General features: G+C 43.4%; 1 protein-coding gene across 2 annotated transcripts in view; it reads right to left on the bottom strand.

The window, feature by feature from the left end:
- Nucleotides 1–19545, bottom strand: part of LOC115477217 (ras-related protein Rab-10-like) — a 133176-nt gene that overhangs the window by 82809 nt on the left and 30822 nt on the right. The window lies entirely within an intron of this gene.

Raw genomic sequence — 19545 nt, forward strand, 5'->3', positions numbered from 1 at the left:
CTTCATTGCCCCAGGTACAAAATAAGTATCTGTATTTAATATGTAAACCACTTTGATTGTAACAAAGGAAAGGCTGTACAGTACAGTCTCGATTATCCAACCTAAACGGGACCGACCCATTGTCAGATAAGTGAAAAGTCGGATAGTTATAGTTTATTAAATTTATTATACCGGAAAACATAATAAAATATCAATGATGTTTACCAATCAAAAATTAATTGCATTTAGACAATAGAAATAGATCAGGGAATCTTAATTTTAAGAAACTCTTTTCCTTGGTAAAAGGATTAACAATCTTACCATCAGTAAGGGATAAACCTACTACTACTACTAATCATTTCAAATGTTTTCTATGATGGCCCAGGAACTTGCTGACTTTTTTAAAAATAAGGTTACCCAGATTCGGTCAGACTTAAGACAAGAACAATCTGTCACCGCTATAATAAGTGAGAAACTCCTGTAATTGCAACATTATAGTACCTAAACTTTAGGTGACCTGTTGAGGATAACCCCAAAGGAATTGAGGCAGCCTGGGCAGAGAAATCATATTAATTTGTTAATTCTGTTTAATTTTGGTTCAGTCCTGTAAAGTGGTAGAATGCCATCTGGTTTTAATTATTCAAATGTCTAGCTTTTGCTAGACTAGAGGTTAGAAAGGTCAGTGAGAAATGAAACTTTCTTTGTCCCTTTTTGAGTGATGGATTGTTAAGGCTGGTTCATAGGTATTATTTACCACATCTGGATGCCATTCTAAGTAAGGCATACTGACAGTCTCGAGGGGATCAGCAAGCAGGCAGTTTTAAAAGATTAGGCTGAATGCTGTTTAGAAGGAGATAGTTTAGATTTAAATAATTCTAGATAATTTAGATTCTGTCTTATAAGGAATTCTGATTTCTGCTTATTTTAAAATATGTTTTATTCTGTTTAATTAATAAGTTCTATTTCTCTATGTAAAATATCAATTCAGTGTCTATATCTTTGTCTTGACTTTTCAAGTGAGATTTGTCTGCAGTTTAAGAGGTCATCATCTGGTTTGAATTATCCACATTCCTAGCTAGTCCTAGGCTAGGTGAAAGAGGTCAGGAAAAGTCAACTCTTCTCCTTGATGGATTATAGCTAAGTGTAGGACTGGTCTCCTGAAAGTAATAACAAACCATGTCTGTGTGCCATTAAGCAAGATTGGCCCCTTAATGAATGCCAGAGTCCGGTTAGTATTTTAAGTTAACTGGGAATCTGAGAATTTAATAATAATAAAATGTAGGAGATAGGTGTCACATTGTCTAGTTTGAGAGGCCCCAGGTCATAGGTCAGTTTAGGAAATATCTCAAACCTATGTAACTGATATTTTGAGTAAATGTGTAGAGATAATTAGTTCAAGACAGGGTAATCAATCTATTCTTTACCATCTGGTGAGAAAGGGGGGCTAGAGGGGTTTAGGACCCTATATAAATGAGAACAGAAGCAGCGTACGTTAGAAGAGAAGGAGCTGAGATGAGAGAGACAAGACACAGAGAGCTGAAAATAAGGAGAGAGCTAGCGCTGATGTCCTACTTTGTTTGCTGGCAAATAAAGAAGATTTCTCTCTCATTCTGGTGTGTGGTGTTTGACTCCTGAAGTACCACAGATTCTGCTAACAATAGTGGTAATTCCTGCATCAGAATCAGTATACAAAGAGATTAAACTGGATAGTGGTGATGAACATCAGCACTAAACTGGTTAACCCAAGACCAGACATTCAGTGGACAATCAGTGGAGAGCCTGGGAGCAGAGGTGGCTATTGTTGGAGACGGGACGCTGAGCGTGACGGACCTTCGGTCTGCCCCAGAATGGCAACACATGTTCTTATAGTCTCATTCAGCCTTGATCGGATGTGTGTGACCAGACAAATGAGACTACAAGCTCTACCTATGGCTGAATTGAACAGGCTAGTTTGGACGGAGAGGAGAAACTAATACCGGTAGAAGACAGCTGTCCACACATCCCTAGATAATCAATGCTACTGCTGCCTTCTGGACACGGCCCAGCATTGGAGTAAAATCATATGAAAAATTGTAAACTGAAACTTGAAAACTACATTAAGAGCTTCTTATTCCATACCTTCGCACCCCACTGAAAGGTGGAAAAAAAAGGTAGGGAGGGAGGGAGAGGATAGGAAAGATGAGCTTAAGACAAGCTGATTATATACTGCTCTCCACCAGGTAATCCCTGTCAGTCTACAACCAAACTGGCCCAACCTGTAAAGCTGCATGACCTCACGTACCTCAGCACCATAAAATTAACATAGCCGTAGCATTGAGAAGAAAATAGAAGGAAACATGGCTGAAAACAGAGAGAAACCATTTTGTTTATTTATTTTCATTATACACGGACTTTGTGAAGCGGGCAGTAATGGTGGCAAAAAAGGCCATTCTCGGTGACTGGTTAGAAGTGAAGGGGCCTCGGATTCAAACATGGCGTGTCCAGATGATTTCCCTTTTAAGAATGGAGAGATTAAACTGTTCCAGAACAGGACTGGAACTCCGGACTGGAGTTGCAGCAGAGGCAAACAAGCAGGACCAAAGCAGAGCAGGTACCCTTAAACTTCACCTGCACCTGGCCACTTTTCACCAAGAGTTGAGCTCCAGGCTTCAGGTGGCCGGCAGGACTTACTGGGCAAAGCAGGACTGGATACCCACTAGGCTGAACCAGGACTGAGGGTCAGAGGGGAAAGGAACAAACAGGGGCAGCAGGGCAAGGAATGGAAAGCTAAAGGGCAGGACTGAAAGCTGCGAGCAGCCACTGAAACAGGGAACAAACACACATAAACCCAGAACTAGACAAAGACATACAAACAAGACACAAGACTGGGACACAAGCAATACAGAAAAGAAGCAATACCCTAAACTAAACACAGACTAGGAAACAAACTCAGGCTGAAGTGCAAAAGCACCAACATACCAGGACCTTAGACGCAATGCAAAGGCAAAGGCAGAGAGTACCAAAATGGCTAATACGCCCAGCAGCACCTGGAGCTCAGCTGCAACAATCACCAGGCAGGTATGAGTGCTATGCAGGGCCAAACAAGACAGACAAGTCTGGCAGCCTGGAAGATCCGGACTGGACTGGGCTAAAGTCTGGAACGGGTGATAGTCCATAGCAGCCACTGGTTCTGGCCACCAGAGGGCGAGGTGAGCACAGACGTAACAAAATTATTATACATATTGTAAGTAGTTACGTGTTTGGTAAGGTATGAATATTCATTAGGGATATCCTGAAAACCTGACTGACTGGGGTGCCTCCAAGACCAGTTTGGGAACCACTGGAGTAGATAAGATGTTTATACCGCTTTAAAATTGGAACCAATAAAGAGCAGAAGTGAGACACAAAAGTGGACAGCTTGTGTGAAAAAAGTTGCTGCTGAGGTTCCATGCGGTTTTCAAACAAAATGTGGATTTCAGTTGATTGTAGTACTCGGATGTGTTAAGTGTTACTTGTGTAAACTGCAAGCAATTCAGGAGTATGTTGATGAAAAGGTTTTGTGCTTTTAAAGCACTTTTTTTTTTTGTCCCATCTTGACTATGACAATGCAGTTTTTATTGGTCTTCCTCACAGTAGTTCAAAGAAATTGCAGACCATGCATAATACAGCAATTCGGCTATTGAGGAAGTTGGGGAGGATGGATCATGTTACTCCACTTTATATTTGTCATCATTGGTTGATGGTGACGTTTCAGATTAAATTTAAGATTTTAATACTATTGCATAAGGTATATTTATAAGCAACTCTCTGCTATGCTTGTGTCATTGGTTAGCCGATATACTCCCAGCCAAAATTTGCGATCTAGGGATGCGTTAACTTCTGGAAGTTCCAGGTGTGAAAGAGGCCCACTTAAGTAGAACTAGGGGACAAGCAATTTTTTTGATGGCCCTGAACTTGAAACTTTGAAGCTGATCAGTTGCTTTGAGGGGGGGGGGGGGGGGGGGGGGGGGGGGGGGGGGTGGGGGGGGGGGGGGGGGGGGGGGGGGGGGGGGGGGGGGGGGGGGGGGGGGAGAAGGATCCTTACCTCGTTTTCAATGCCTGTTGAACACTTATTTTTTATTACTTTGGCATTTCCTGGAGCTTCTATGGGGAGTATGTAGATGATATGATTTGGGACAGCTTGTATGTGTGTGCTTTTTCTCTACCTTTTCTGATATTGTCAATAACTATGAGTATGTCACATGTATATCCAGTCATTCCACTTTCTTATTCAAGCTGGAAAGGCTTACAGTTTTCCACTCCTAAATCAAATGTTGTTTAAAAATGTAATTACATAATTTTGTTGAAAACAGACAAACCAATGTCAAATTCAATCCACTTTAAACTACAAAAAAGCAAAAATTGATTTATAACATGCACCCACAAACAGAAGACTAAATAAACATGCAATCTAATGCCATTAAGGACTGTCACACACTAGGTCAAGTCACTTAAGCTGTGTACTGGCTCCACCCAGTGGGCATGGATGCAGGCAGGAGGACAATGAGATATTATGAAATCTTAAAAAAAAAAAAAAAAATCAGTAGCTCAAAGTATTAACTCCCTAATTCTATATGTGTCACTCAAAATAGGGTGTGCAGAAATGACAAACAAGCCAATTAGTGCCAATACTTGGGTGTTAATAGTCTATTAGTGTTAATTGGCATTAATTGAAATTTGCATGCACATCTTTAAGTGTCGGGATCCATGCATTGATCAGAAAAGGGGGCCCAGCCCCTGGAGGGGCATGCATGGATTAGGGCATTCCTGGAATTTGCGCACAGTGTTACAGAATAAAGGAGATCTATACCTAATTTAGGCACGAGAATTTACACCAGGTTTCAGTTGGTGTAAATCCTTGCACACAAAATTGGGTGCAGATCCTGGCACCAAACGCTTTTCTATAAATGGCGTCCAACTCTGAGGCCCATTTATAGAATAGCACTTAGCGTTGATTTTTTTTTTTCTTTTACTGGCGCCTAATTTATAGAATTTCATCCTAAATGTCTGTGCGATCCCTCTCTGTGCCCCTAAGTCAAATATATGGTGATTCCCAAAGGTTTAATAGCTGTGGGTTATATTGAATGGGTCTAAGTGGTGAAACTAAGCACTTATTACCAATGACCCAGACTTATGACCACAGAATATAGAATTTATTTCACTTACAAAATATTTAAACATTTGCTGAATATTATATTTATAATAACTACATGGGTAAAAAGTGGCTGAAAATTGCCCTCCTTCAATGCAATACAAACCTGCGTGTTCACAATCTGCAAACGTTTTAGCAGCACTGAGGATTTCACAGGGTCATGCTTAGTTGGGGGAGGGAAAGAACATTCATAGAAGCACTGTCACTTCCTACATACGTTTCCAGCAAAACTATTCCCACAGAAAAAGCAGGTTCAAGTGACCAAGTATATGTACCCCTAAGCAAGTTTCAAAGCAAAAATAAGAGAACACTTGTTTTCAAACCATTTGCAAACCATTTGTAAAAACAGTCAAAACAGAAAAAAGCAAAAATACTACAATTTATAATTGTATGAAATCGTACTGGTAAATTTTAAAATTCACTGATTCTCCCAGAGGGAACCTTCACCTGACTGCCACAACCTGGATTATGAGCACAATTTTAAAATCATGTCACAATAGCTTCACCCTGCTCTATAAAATAAATTGTGAGCTATGCATTAAAACCTGTGCTGATTTTTTTTTTTTAATATGGTGTGCACTTGCTAACATTTTCAGAGGGGAGGAGAAAACAGGTTCTTTTGTACTACACTCATTTTGCATGCCTGCTTACTATTAGAAAAAAGCATATTGTTAACACATAGTTCCTACCTAAATGATAAGCATGTGGATGCTACTCAAAATAACAAATGTGCAAACTGAGGATGCTCATTCCTCTCTCTCATGTATAGTCCTCATTATTTTCAAGATGGATAAAAATCAGCCATGTATAGGGGGCTATCAATGCTAAAGGAATAAGTGGGACAGAAATTGGACCCCCAGAAAAGAAAGGATAGCTGAAGTTTCCACGACAGAGAAAGACAGGTATCTGCAGGGCAGATATTTAGCCGCTGGCGGCTTTATTCCCAGAGGTTCAATACCAGGCCACGTCCAGGCACCAGCATTGAATTTCCAGCTCTCTCTCTCTTATGCTGTTAAATGTGATATTCAGCACCTAACTGCCTAAGTAACACTGCATAAAGACAGGACTGACTTTTATGCTGTCCAATGTGGCCGCTTAACTTAGGCGGATAAGTGCCGCTGAATATCAGCGAATAGCCCCGCACAAGCAAGTTAATCAGCCAGAAACCGTTTCTGGCCTATTAAATTGCTTTGAATATTGACCCCTGTATGGCTTGTGTTGTGTCTTGTACTCATTTTAAGTTTTCCTTTCCATTATCCATCGTTCCCGGTCTGTGGGTGGAAGAATGGGTTAATACAATGAAACGCCACAATTAAATTTAAATGGCAACCTAATAAAACAGGATGCTAAATAGAATAATCACATATATACAACAGCATCAAATATGACAAAAAATGTAACAAAAAGTAAATTACTCAATTAACTGTATATCAAACTATAATAGCAATACAAAATATTATAAAAATTACAATATGTGCTCAGTTCACCAGTGTGATCACCTATGAAGTGAATAAGTGAAAACTGGACTTGGAACCATCATCGCACATCATATGTTCCATTTACCAAATCAATATATGGTCAAATAATCCCAATCTGAAATAAAACCTAGTAGTGCTACTATCTATAGGTAATTATCAAAGTTAAGCGGCATGTCTGACATATCAAATAGATGAAAAAGGTGAATAAAAATATATCAACAGTAGTCCACTTATTTGTTTCCAGAAGGATGACTTACAAAGATGAAATGTAATGTGCTGTCCAAGTCCAGATTTCCAAACATTCAATGTTTCATAAGAAGCCTACATATCTCCAAGCAGTTCACAAAAGCATAGGTCCAAACCTAAATGTCCTTCCCTCAACGCAGACCTGGTTTCGCTGCATGCTTCTTCAGCAGGAAAGATGTTAGGAGGAAACCACCAACACAGGTTTCAATGAGTAACTGCCAAATCCAGATTAGGATTGTTTGACCATATATTGATTTGGTAATGAACATATGATGTGTGATGATGGTTCCAAGACAAGTTTTCACTTATTCACTTTACATGTGATCAGGGGCGTAGCCAGACACCAAATTTTGGGTGGGCCTGGGCCCAAGATGGGTGGGCAGAAGAACCTCGCCCCATCCCACACTTGATTTGGTCTCTCCTTCTCTCGCTTGCATGCCATATGGTCTCTCAAACATCCCCCCCTGTCCCATATACCTTTTAAATAGCAGATTTTCACCAGCAGCGAGCAGCAACTAATGCACACTGCTCATGTTGGCCCCACACCCTTCCCTCTGATGCAACTTCCTGTTTCCGCCTAGGCAGATATACATCTGAGGGAAGGCTGTGGGGCCGGTGCAAGCAGTATATATGTCACTGCAGGTGAAGATCTGCTACTTACAAGGAATGCAGGAGGGACACTTGTTGGGAGTTTTCGGCTGGTGGGGCTTGGGGATCCCTGGAAGCCACATCATAGGTATGCTGCTACTGGGTGGGCCTGAACCCAAAGTGGGTGGGCATGGGCCCACCTAAGCCCACCCTTGGCTACGCCACTGCATGTGATCACACTGTTGAACTGAACACATCTCATAATTTTTATATTGAGTTATTATAGTTTGATATCCAGTTACTTGAGTAATTTACTTACGTTTTATTACTTTTTTATCATATTTGATGCTACTCTATATATAGGATTAATCCAATGAAAGACTAAAAGAAGTTGATTCAAACCCAGCAGCAAATACATTCCTAGACAGCGAATTCCAGTGTAGGAGATACGGGAAGAGACCAAGTTCTGGCAACCTGTAAGCATGACATCTGGAAGTGTGTATGTGTATAAACCAGTAGAAAGTGTGGACCATAGAGTTGAGAGGACCTACAGGTAGTTCTGGAGGTCCAGAGATCCCCACTGGGGGCAAGCCAGAACTGCCTACTGAGGCTTTACAGTTGCTGAGAAATAAAACATTCAAGGAAGCAAATTAACTGCATGATCTTGCAAGAAACAGAGGAGGAAGAGGAAAGCACCAGGATAGCAGTGAAAGAAACAGGAAGACAACAATACTGAGCAGAGAGATGTTAGGGGGGATAAGAGTTTTAAGTGGGGTGGGACAGAGATAAGGGCAAGGGGACAGAGAGGGTACCACACATAGCCCAGGTCAGGTCAATTAGACACTGGGTAGGTAATACAAGATAGTAGGGAGAGAGATGAATAGGAGAATTGGATAATGGAAAGAACAAGGAAACAGGAACTCCCCAAAACATATTTCTAACTATTAGGCTACCTGTAGCCTAATAGTTAGAGAAGCAGGATGAGAACCAGGCAAGTCAGATTCAGATCCCACTGCCACTGCTTGTGATCTTGCACAAGTCACTTAACCCTCCATTGCTTGAGACAGAATCCTAGAAGTTCTCCAGGAACAAGAGAATGCCCACTATACTTGAAATGAAACTTGATCTGAGCAACTGCTGAAAAAGGCAGGAGCTAAATCCAAGTATGTCTAAATAGTGGAAGAGAATGACACCATAGAGGGAGAAAAGTGCACATCAGATGGTGAATAAATAACAACCAGAGGCTAAACAAAGCAGTACAGTGGCAGGTGCACAAATACACCAACAGGTGCATAATAGCATGCCAGAAATTTTTCCATCAATGAGAGGTGGAGATTTAAGAATATATCTGACACGTCACAAACAGTGCTGGATCTTTAAATTGGGAACAGTAGAACCATAAGGTTTAAATGGCCGCATTGAGTAGGATGCCTTTTATTAATGTGTATATATCTGTAAGAATGGAGTGCTTGCTGAGTAGTCCATTCAACAATGGTGTCTATTTGAATGCCACCACCATCTTGAAGCTGGTCTTTTGTTGTTACAGTTCCTTCTCCTGATGCAACTAAGTGAAACAAGAGGACTTTGTCAAGGTAATGCTTGTCACGATTGTGCACTTGAGTGGAACTCTGGGAATTGAGACACCAACAGAAGATCATGGCCAGTTACAAGATAAGTTTATATTTTTGGACCTTTGAATGTGTGTGCAATCTTTTGTAGATTTTTGGAACTTCTGGTTGCCACACAAGGTGGTTGTGCCCACTTGATTACTATTTATTGGTACTGATAAGTCAGCACTCTTCCAAACAGCAGCCAGGAGCTTTTTCTCGAGCTGGCTGATGCCAAGGCCAGCAGTCTGTGCATGCGCGAAAACTAAGCATATGCAGAGGGGCTGCTGTTGGTGTCAGCTCGAGGCAAGTGTTGCCAGCTGCTGTTTGGAAGAGAACCGACTGCCTTAGGAGGAGAAAGTCTTCGGCTGGCAGGGTTTGAGGATCTCTGCCAGCCATAGCAAGAGTGCCACAATTCTGGGTGGGCCCGAGTCCAAATAGGGTGGGCCCTGGCCCATCCAGGCCCACTCATAGCTACACCACTGGGTTCAGGAGAAATCTAAGGAACTACTTTTTTACAGAAAGAGTGGTGGATGCGTGGAATAGCCTCCCGATAGAGGTGGTGGAGACTGTCTGACAGTGTGGGACAGCCATGTGGGATCTCTTGAGGAGATAGTAGATGCTGTGGATGGGCCATATGGCCTTTATCTGCCATCATGTTTATCTTGATTAAAAAATCCAACAGCAAAGGAGTACATTTGAAAAAAACAAATATTACATCATGCCAGCAGACCTAAAATCACCTCTGGGATTACAAAACACATTAAACAATTATACCAGGATATTCAAAAAGACAAGCTTGCAAAGATCCGTGTCAGAGTTGTTTTCTTGTTCTTTTCTTGTCCACACATATATCACTACCTCACTGTTTGCCCATGGCATTCACAGAGCTTCTGTATAACATTTTCACTGCCTATGAATTTTTAAATTTTTCTCTTTTTTTCTTTTTAGCTGTACTCAATAGCCACAAATGGGCATACTTCAATACAATTCGAGAACCCACGCACATTCCCTTATTTCTGTTATAATACGCCTCTGATATTATTTTTGGCGTCTTTTATATTTTTGCTTCATTAGTGCACTATTTCATTTAGATGTGCCATTATTTTATTTATTTTAGTTACGTTTGTACCCCGCGCTTTCCCACTCATGGCAGGCTCAATTCGGCTTACATATACAGGTACTTATTTGTACCTGGGGCAATGGAGGGTTAAGTGACTTGCCCAGAGTCACAAGGAGCTGTGCCTGATGTGGGAATCGAACTCAGTTCCCCAGGACCAGAGTCCACCACCCTAACCACTAGGCCACTCCTCCACTCCATTACCCTTCTTTATGGCTTTACCTTAAAAAGTTTTTTCAAGATAACATTTGTAAAACCTACATGTTTTGTGGTTCTTCTTTTTTTATTATATTAAAGTCCACAACATAGCAACATAGTAAATGACGGCAGATAAAGACCCAAACAGTCCATCCAGTCTGCCCAAAAGATAAACAGCCTGCCCAGCACTGTTCCTGTACTAAAAGTTCTCAAGCAAATGTCGAAGCCCCTTAAAATTTACACTCAAGCCCATCCATATCTATTCAGCCACGATCAAGGCAAAGACAGTAGAAGTACTCACAGCACTGGTTTTGCTTCCCAATTACCAGTGTCGCCACCCAATCTTCGCTAAGATTCCGTAGATCCATTCCTTCTACACAGGATTCCTTTGTGTTTATCCCACGCATGTTTGAATTCCATTACCATTTTCATCTCCACCACCTCCCGCGGGAGGGCATTCCACGTATCTACCACCCTCTTCGTGAAAAAATACTTCTTCACATTAGTCCTGAGTCTGCCCCCCCTCCAGCCTCAATTCATGTCCTCTAGTTCTACCACCTTTCCGTCTCAGGAAGGTTCATTCGCAGATTAATACCTTTCAAATATTTGAAGGTCTGTATCATGTCACCCCTGTTTCTCCTTTCCTCCAAGGTATACATGTTCAGTTCGGCAAGTCTCTCCTCGTACGGTTTGCAATGCAAATCCCAAACCATTTTTGTAGCTTTTCTTTGCACCCCTTCCAGTCTTTTTACATCTTTCACAAGATAAAGCCTCCAAAACTGATCACAATACTCCAAGTGGGGCCTCACCAACGACTTGTAGAGGGCCATCAACACCTCCTGTCTTCTGCTGGTTATACCCCTCTCTGTACAGCCTAGCATCCTTCTGGCCATGGCTGCTGCCTTGTCACATTCTTATTGCTTCATTTGTTCATTGATACAGTACAGCTTTCTCTTCTTTCCTCTACTATGTTCTAGCACACATTAATGAATATCACCACCTCTTTTTGTAAGTTAATACTTGTGTCGCATTCACAGAGTCCGTGCATAATATTTTCATGCACTATGGGGTCCGGTCCTTTTACAAAGGCACACTAGCGTTTTTAGCATGCGCTAAAAATAAGCATGCACTAAACGCTAGAAACACCCGTAGGATTATATGGGTGTCTCTAGCGTTTAGTGCAAACTAAAAACGCTAGCACGCCTTTGTAAAAGACCCCTATGTATCTACCCAAATACTTCAGCACTAATCATGATAGTACTTGTAATTGTTTTATTCACCTTTTATACAGTTAATCTGTATCCTGTACCTTTCATGCTTTTCACCTCCCATAGGTTAAATTGCACTCCTTTCCTTTCATATGTTTCTGTTTCTATATTTCACATTTTTTCAAGATAAAAACAAGATATCTGGGTTTAGATTGTATGTTGCCTCGTCTCTAACCTATGCACATCTGATTTCATTACAAAAATATTAGGTTTATATCTTATGATGCACATGTCCCCATGTTCTTTTTGGAAGGGTATTAGACATATTACATCACATTTGCTTTTGCTTCCTTGAGTTTATGTTAAACACTGCATATGTCTCTATGGGGTCCTTTTACAATTTTAGCGCATGCTAAAAATAAGTATGCACTAAACATTAGAGACACTCATATACTCCTATAGGCGTCTCTAGTGTTTAGCACACAGTAAGAACAGTAGCCCGCCATTGTAAAAGACCCCCTAGGTTTCCTTTTTAGGTTCATGACACTAGACACTATATATGATTTCATGTTTTTTGTTTTCTCTTTTTAAACATTAGGTTTGTATTAAATATAATTTCCTTAGCTTCCCTCCGGACCGGCCCAGGATTGGACTGATGGGTTGTGAACTCCTTCCAGCAGGTGGAGACTGAGAAAATCTGACTCAGAGAGCCAATAAGAGCCCTGGCCATGTGACCTAGATTCAGTATATTCTCAGTCTCCGGCAGGTGGAAGGAGCTGAGCCCTTAGTCTACTCTCTATTTCTGTTAGTTAAAAAAAAAAAATTGTTTGGAAGTTAGCAGTTATATTCATTTTCTGTGCACCAGGATTTCTGCTATTCTGAGGGGTGCTACACTCGGGGATTCCGTGTCCCTCCCCCTCCTTCCTCCCCCTTCTGCTCCCACTGCTTGGGCTGCTATTTTCTGTGGGAAGAGCTTTACCCTTCGGAGGAAGAGTATTTTAGCTTGGGAGAGGCAGCCACGATATAAATAAATAAATAAATAAATAAAGGTGAGCAGCCATTCCTTCCCTTGGCGTGAACGAGCAGGGCAGCAGCTGTGTCAGCGCTTCAGGCAGCCGCGCTGTTCCGACTCGCTCTGTGGTAGTGCGAGTTCGTGTAGTAATAGGAGCCGCTGGGGATTTTGTAGCCGTCCCGACATGTCGGAGAAGTTGCGCCGGTGCTCGGTTTGTCAAAGGAGGGGAGTCAGCGTGTCTGGCTCCTGCAAGTTCTGCACTGCTGTGGCGTCAGCGCCAGTTCCCTCCCTTTCAGCTTCTTCGGCCACGGTGCCTCAGGCAGTGATAGTGACAGCTCCAGAATCGGCTGCTAGCTTGACGGGAAAAGCCGCCATTTTGTCAGCACCAGTCTCCGTTGGTGATCGGGACGGTCCTTCTGATTCTCAGCCCTCAGTTAGCTCAGTTGTAAAACTGCCTCAGGCTGTGGTAACTCAGGAGGGAGGTTTTCCCCCTGAGTTTGTTTTACAAATTTATCAGGCGTTTTTGTTAAAGAACTCAGGGACAGAGTTTTCTCCTGCTTCTCCTTCAGGAGGTGCTCAGTCAAGAGGCTTAACTCTTGCAAACAGGGTCCGGGGATCGTGGGATCTCCAGGAAGACCAGCTGTCAGACCAGGATATAGATTTGCCTTCTTTCAGAGATAGAGGGCTTAGAAGAGCAGCAGTTGCAAGATTCTGTCTCTGATGATCCTGGGTCAGATTCCTTGCCCCCAGGAAAAGACTCTTCAGTGGTGCGAATCTTTCATAAGGAAGATCTTCCAGAGCTTATTTCCCTGGTGGCTTCCACGCTTCGTTTTGATGATGAGCAGCCGGTGGTTCCTGAAGACCGAAAGGTAGACCTGCTAGTAAAAGGCATTCGGCGGTCAGACAAGACCTTTCCTATGCACCAGGACATCAGGGACATTATTCAGGCTCAGTGGGATGTGTGGATTCTTCTTTTCGCTTAGCAAGATCCATGCTCCGGCTTTATCCTGTTTCAGAGGAGGATAGATCTCTTCTTAAGGTTCCTGTCGTGGACGCAGTTGTCTCGGCAGGCACTAAGTCACTGTCCCGGTTCTCCAGGATCGTAGGGTGGATTCTCTTTTGAAGACCAGTTTTGACGTGTCTTCTCTGGCTGTGCAGGCGGCCTTCTGTGGTTCTTTGGTGGCTCGAGCCTGTTTCCGTTGGGCTGAAAGGATATTGGACAGGTCTTCCGATGATTCTGTTTCTATAGACTCTCAAGTTGCCAAGATTGAGATGGGTGCAGCCTTTTTAGCAGATGCTTTATATGATTTGTTGAGAGCTTCTTCTAAGTCCATGGCTTTGGGGGTTGCAGCCCACCGTTCCCTTTGGTTAAGGGGTTGGTCGGTGGATGCAGCCTCCAAATCTAAGCTAAGTTTCCCTTTAAAGGTTCCTTTCTTTTTGGGGACGAATTGGACAAGTTGGTTCGGAGTCTAAGGGACACAAAAGTGCCTCGTCTCCCGGAAGACAGGTCCAAGCCTGCTGGTGGGAATCCTATGTTCAGCAGAGGTCGAGGGTGTGATTTTCATTGTTTTAGATCTGGTAGAGGATCTAAAGTCCAGAGGTCCAGGTTTTTTCAGAGGTCTCAGTCCTTTCGGGGTTCACGCCGGGGTGGACGACATGCAGCTTCCTCTTTCTCTTCCAGTCCCACCCAATGAAGGTACACAGGTCCCTCCTCTGATTCCTGTGGGGGCTCGGCTCTCACAGTTTCATCAGAGGTGGGCCCAAATTACCACCAATCAGTGGTAATTAGATGTTATTCGTGACGGGTAAGCCTTAGAGTTCGCACAACCTCTTACCGACATCTTTTTGGAGTCTCCCTGCCGTGTCTCGGGTCAAGTCGAGAGCGGTGCAGGATACGCTTCTACAACTGGTGGATCTTCAGGCTATATGTCCCGTGCCGTCGTCAGAACTCAGGCAGGGCCGTTATTCAATTTACTCCGTGGTCCCCAAGAAAGAGGGATCCTTTTGACCCATTTTGGATCTCAAAGCGGTCAACCAAGCTCTCAAAATTTCCAGTTTTCGAATGGAGACTCTTCAGTCCATAATTGTAGCCGTCAGAAATGGGGAATTTCTCACGACTCTGGATGTGACGGAGGCATATCTTCATAGACCCATCCATCCCACACACCAGAGATTTCTTCGCTTTACAGTTTTGGGCCACCACTTTCAGTTCCGTGCTCTTCCCTTTGGTCTGACTACTGCTCCCCGTACATTCACCAAGGTAATGGTAGTAGTGGTGGCTGCCATCAGGAACGAAGGCATCTTAGTACATCCTTACCTGGACGACTGGCTAATTCAGGCCAAGTCTTATCAGGAGAGTGTAAAGGTCACAGCTCGGGTGGTCCAGTTCCTACAGTCTCTCGGTTGGGTAGTCAACTTTGTGAAGAGCCGGTTGGTTCCTTCTCAGTCTCTGGAGTACTTGGGAGTCTCTTTCGACACAGCTCGCGGTCCGATTCTCCTGCCCCTGTCCAGGATCCTCAAGTTAAAAGTCACAGATTCAAAACTTGCTGTGGAAGTCAGTTCCCACGGCTCGGGAATATCTACAGGTGTTAGGCTCCACGACAGCGACAATAGAAGCAGTTCCTTGGGCCAGAGCGCACATGAAGACACTTCAGTCTGCCCTTCTGTCCAGGTGGTCTCCTCAATTGGATTCTCTGTGAACGAGGTTACCTCTGCGAGCTCAGGCACACGGCAGGCCTCTCCTGGTGGATGCATATGAGCAATATGACCAAGGGAATGCCCCTGGAGGCACCCCAGTGGGTAGTGGTGATGATGGACGCCAGCCTCAAAGGATGGGAAGCTGATTGCATGGGAAGTTTTGTTCAAGGCCTTTGGACTTTCGAAGAGACCTCCCTGTCGATCAATCTGCTGGAAACCAGAGCGATTCAACTAGCTTTGGAGGCATTCTGTTTATCTTCTAAAAGGCTCTGCCATTCGCACACTTTCGGACAATGCGACAGCGGTGGCACATGGCAATCAACGGGGGTACCAGAAGTCGCCTCTTGCAGCAGGAGTCGGCGAAGTTAACGGCCTGGGCAGAATGTCATCGTTAGCTCTATCAGCCGCGCATTTAGCGGGAGTGGAGAATGTCCAAGCGGATTTTCTAAGCCCTCATACCCTCGATCCGGGGGAGTGGTCTCTCAGTCACCAGGCATTCCGTCTGATCACGCATCAGTCGGGAATTCCTCTCATGGATCTTTTCACCACAAGTCTGAATGCAAAGGTGGCTCGATTCTTCAGTTGCAGAAAAGACAAGGCAGAAGGGGTAGATGCTGTTCTTCAGCCGTGGCCTTCTGTATGCGTTCCCGCCGTGGCCTCTGACCGGCAGGCTCATTCAGCTCATCGAGACTCATGGCGGTCTGGTTGTATTACTGGCTCTGAAATGTGGATCTGAGGCGTCTTTGCTCGGCTCCTCCGCTTCGGTTCCCGGATCGGGTCAGTCTTCTGTTTCAGGGGCCCATTCCTCATCCAGACCCAGCTCGATTTTGTCTTACAGCATATGGCTATTGAACGGGCATACTTGTTGAAGAGAGGCTACTCCTCACAAGTCATTTCCACCATGTTCCGTTCGCATCGTCAGTCATCGTCCCTCAATTACGTTAGAACCTGGAGAGTTTTTGAGGCGTGGTGTTTGGAGAGGTGGTCTGACTCCTCGTCAGGCTTCCGTCGCCTAGATGCTGAATTTCTTGCAACACGGTTTAGAAAAAGGTCTAGCACTTTCTTCTCTGAAGGTGCAGGTTGCAGTTTTATCCTGTTTTCGGGGGAAAGTACAGGGTAAGTCCTTGGCTGGTCATCCGGATGTGTCCCGTTTTTTGAGGGGAGTCAGTCTCATTCGTCCTCCTCTCAGAGACATCTTACCGGCCTGGGACCTGAACTTAGTGCTGTCCGCTCTTACTAACCCGCCCTTTGAACCTTTGTCTTCATGTTCCCTTAAGGATCTGACTCTCAAAGCGTTTTTTCTTGTGGCTATTGCCTCGGCTAGGCGGGTGTCTGAGTTGCAGGCCCTCTCCTGTCGGTCTCCTTTCTTACAGTTTTCTAAGGAGCGAGTAGTTTTGCGTCCGGTTCCATCTTTTCTTCCTAAGGTGCTTTCACGTTTTCATCTTTCCCAAACGGTAGTGTTGCCAGTTTTGGGTTCCTCCTCCAGTTCGGAGGATCAGAAGAAGTTGCAGACACTGGATGTAAGGAGAGCACTCAAGCGGTACCTCAGGGTCACAGAAGATTTTAGGCGGTCAGATCGGCTTTTTATCCTCATTGGGGGTCCTCGCAAAGGCCTGGCGGCTTCTAAGCCAACTATTTCAAGGTGGCTTAAGGGCATGGTATCATCCGCTTACCTTATGGTGGGGAAACCGGTTCCGATGAAGCTCAAGGCCCACTCGAAAAGGGGTCAGGCTGCTTCTTGGGCAGAGAAGTCTTTGGTGCCACCCGTAGACATCTGTAAAGCGGCGACTTGGACTTCCTTGCATTCCTTTTCTAATCACTACAGGCTTGATGTCCAGTGTCATCAGGAAGCGGTCTTTGGGGCTAGGGTTCTCACTGCTTTGTTACGTCCCATCAGTCAAATCCTGGGCTGGTCTGGAGGAACGCTAAGGAAGTAGAAATTAGACTTTACCTGCTAATTTGCTTTCCTTTAGTCCCTCTGGACCGGCTCAGGTCCCTCCTGTCATTACAGCTCAATGATTTTCAGTTTTCTCAATAAGAAGTTCCTTTTGATCTCGTTCGGGTTCATTGAGTTTGTTTACAGAAGTCGCAGGAGCTGCTCAGCACGTTCTTCTTTAAAAAAAAAAAAAAAAAAAGGTTTAAATGCTCAATCAGGAGTTGTATTGTTCTCTGTGTGTGTTGTTTATAGACATCTTCCCAGAAAGGATTATGTTTGCCTTTTCGAAGCACTCGGGTTTCTTGGGCCTGTTCTTGCATGTTTTCAGTGCTTGGTGGCTGTTCAGAATCCCAGAAGGGTATTCTTTTTCTTTTCCTGCTTTGTTACTCTTATACTGAATCTAGGTCACATGGCCAGGGCTCTTATTGGCTCTCTGAGTCAGATTTTCTCAGTCTCCACCTGCTGGAAGGAGTTCACAACCCATCAGTCCAATCCTGGGGCGGTCCGGAGGGACTAAAGGAAAGCAAATTAGCAGGTAAGGTCTAATTTCTCCATATATGATTTTGTGTGACTTGATTTCTAAACATTATGAGCCACTAAGATATATATTGACATAGAGTTTTATCTTTTTGTATTCAGTGTTTATGTCTTATGGTATTTACTCACTGTGGGGTCCTTTTACAAAGCGGTGGTAAGCTATCCCAGAACTACAGCTGGCCCAACATGGCTGCCAGTAGTGGTTCCGGCTCAAGTACACACCATTTCTGGCACACTGTAAAAACTTTTTTGGGAGCACACCACTAATCCGGCAGTAACTGGGCATTGCCGCACGCTACCTGGTTATTGGCAGGTTACCCGCCACATGACCACGCAGTAAATTATCTTACCACATGGCCATTTTTTAGGGGCTTACCACCTGCAGGACTCTTTTTACCGCAGTTTAGTAAAAGGATGCCTGTATGTCCTGTATACTGGTGTACATATACTTTTATCTTTTTGTGTTCTGTGTATAAATTAACTTACAATATTATTTGCCACATGTTTTGTAGACCACTTTTTTCAATATCTTCTCGTACATTTACCATTGGATGGTTTTATTATCTAGACTGAACAGAAAAGGTCAGTTTCCTTTGTTGTATATTAGTTTTTCTTTTTACATGAGTTTTAAAAAAATATTTATTAGCTTTTCTTTTTATATATGCGTTTTTTACTGTTACCATATATATATTTGTATACGTATTTAGCTATGAGATTTTATGTCCTTTTACCATCATTGACATGTTTATGATTTTATATTGTTATATATCATATTGTATGTATGGTTTTGGTACTCTATATTATATTCTATTTTTGTAATTCAAATTTTACATGTTTTATGTTCATTTAGATTCCTGAGGTAGACCTTTGGTCAAAACACAGTGCTGTGTCGAGTCTTTTACCAGTAAATATTGCTTTGTTAAAAAATTGAAGTCTGATTGATTTGTCCCTGCAGCGCCTGGTCTTTTTCCCGCTGTTCCTGTGTCTCTCCTGGGATCTCAGCGGCTTTTCTCTGTATCTTTATAAATATTAGGGCTGTTTATCAATTGAAAGTTTTAACTGCAAGACTGAGTGAGATTAAAAGTTTTAATTGCGCGTTTGAACATGGGATATGTCCCCCTCGCAATTTCACCTACATAGTGAAAAATATAGACTGCAGATGTAAATTCTCAAAACTGACATACTATACTTCAGTTACTAGAATGAAAATAATGTCATTTCTCTTGTCCAGTGATTTTATTTTTCTAATCATCCTATTCCCTGTCTCTGGTTCTGTTCCTCTGTTTGTGCTCTGAACTCTATTTTCAGGGCCTCCTCTCTCCTATTTATTTTCTCTCCTCCTCTCTTCTTCCCCTATATACATCTTTCACATTCAACCTACTACCATTTTTCTTCCTCCTTATAACTGTCTTGTTTCTATCCCTTCCCTTTCAGACACGGGCACCATCTCCTCTCTCCTTCGGTCTCTCCTCCCCTCAGGGCACCATCTCCTCTCTTTCCCTTCCTCTCTATAGACACCATCTCCTCCATGTCTCTTCTCTTCCCTTCCTCTCTATAGGCAGCATCTCCTTTCCACTGGCACAATCTCATTTACACATACAATCCAGTGAGGAGACAGGATGCTTTGGTCTGAATTTCCTCCCCTTCCCCTGACTAGCATATTTTTCTCTCCTACCGCTTTCTCCACCTCCAGCAGCTTTTCCTCACCATCCAACCCCGCATTTTCTCCTAGCCCCCACACCAGCAGCCTTTTCTTTTCTACCACCCCG

Source organism: Microcaecilia unicolor, chromosome 1 (genome assembly GCF_901765095.1).
Source record: "Microcaecilia unicolor chromosome 1, aMicUni1.1, whole genome shotgun sequence".
Taxonomy (NCBI): Eukaryota; Metazoa; Chordata; class Amphibia; order Gymnophiona; family Siphonopidae; genus Microcaecilia; species Microcaecilia unicolor.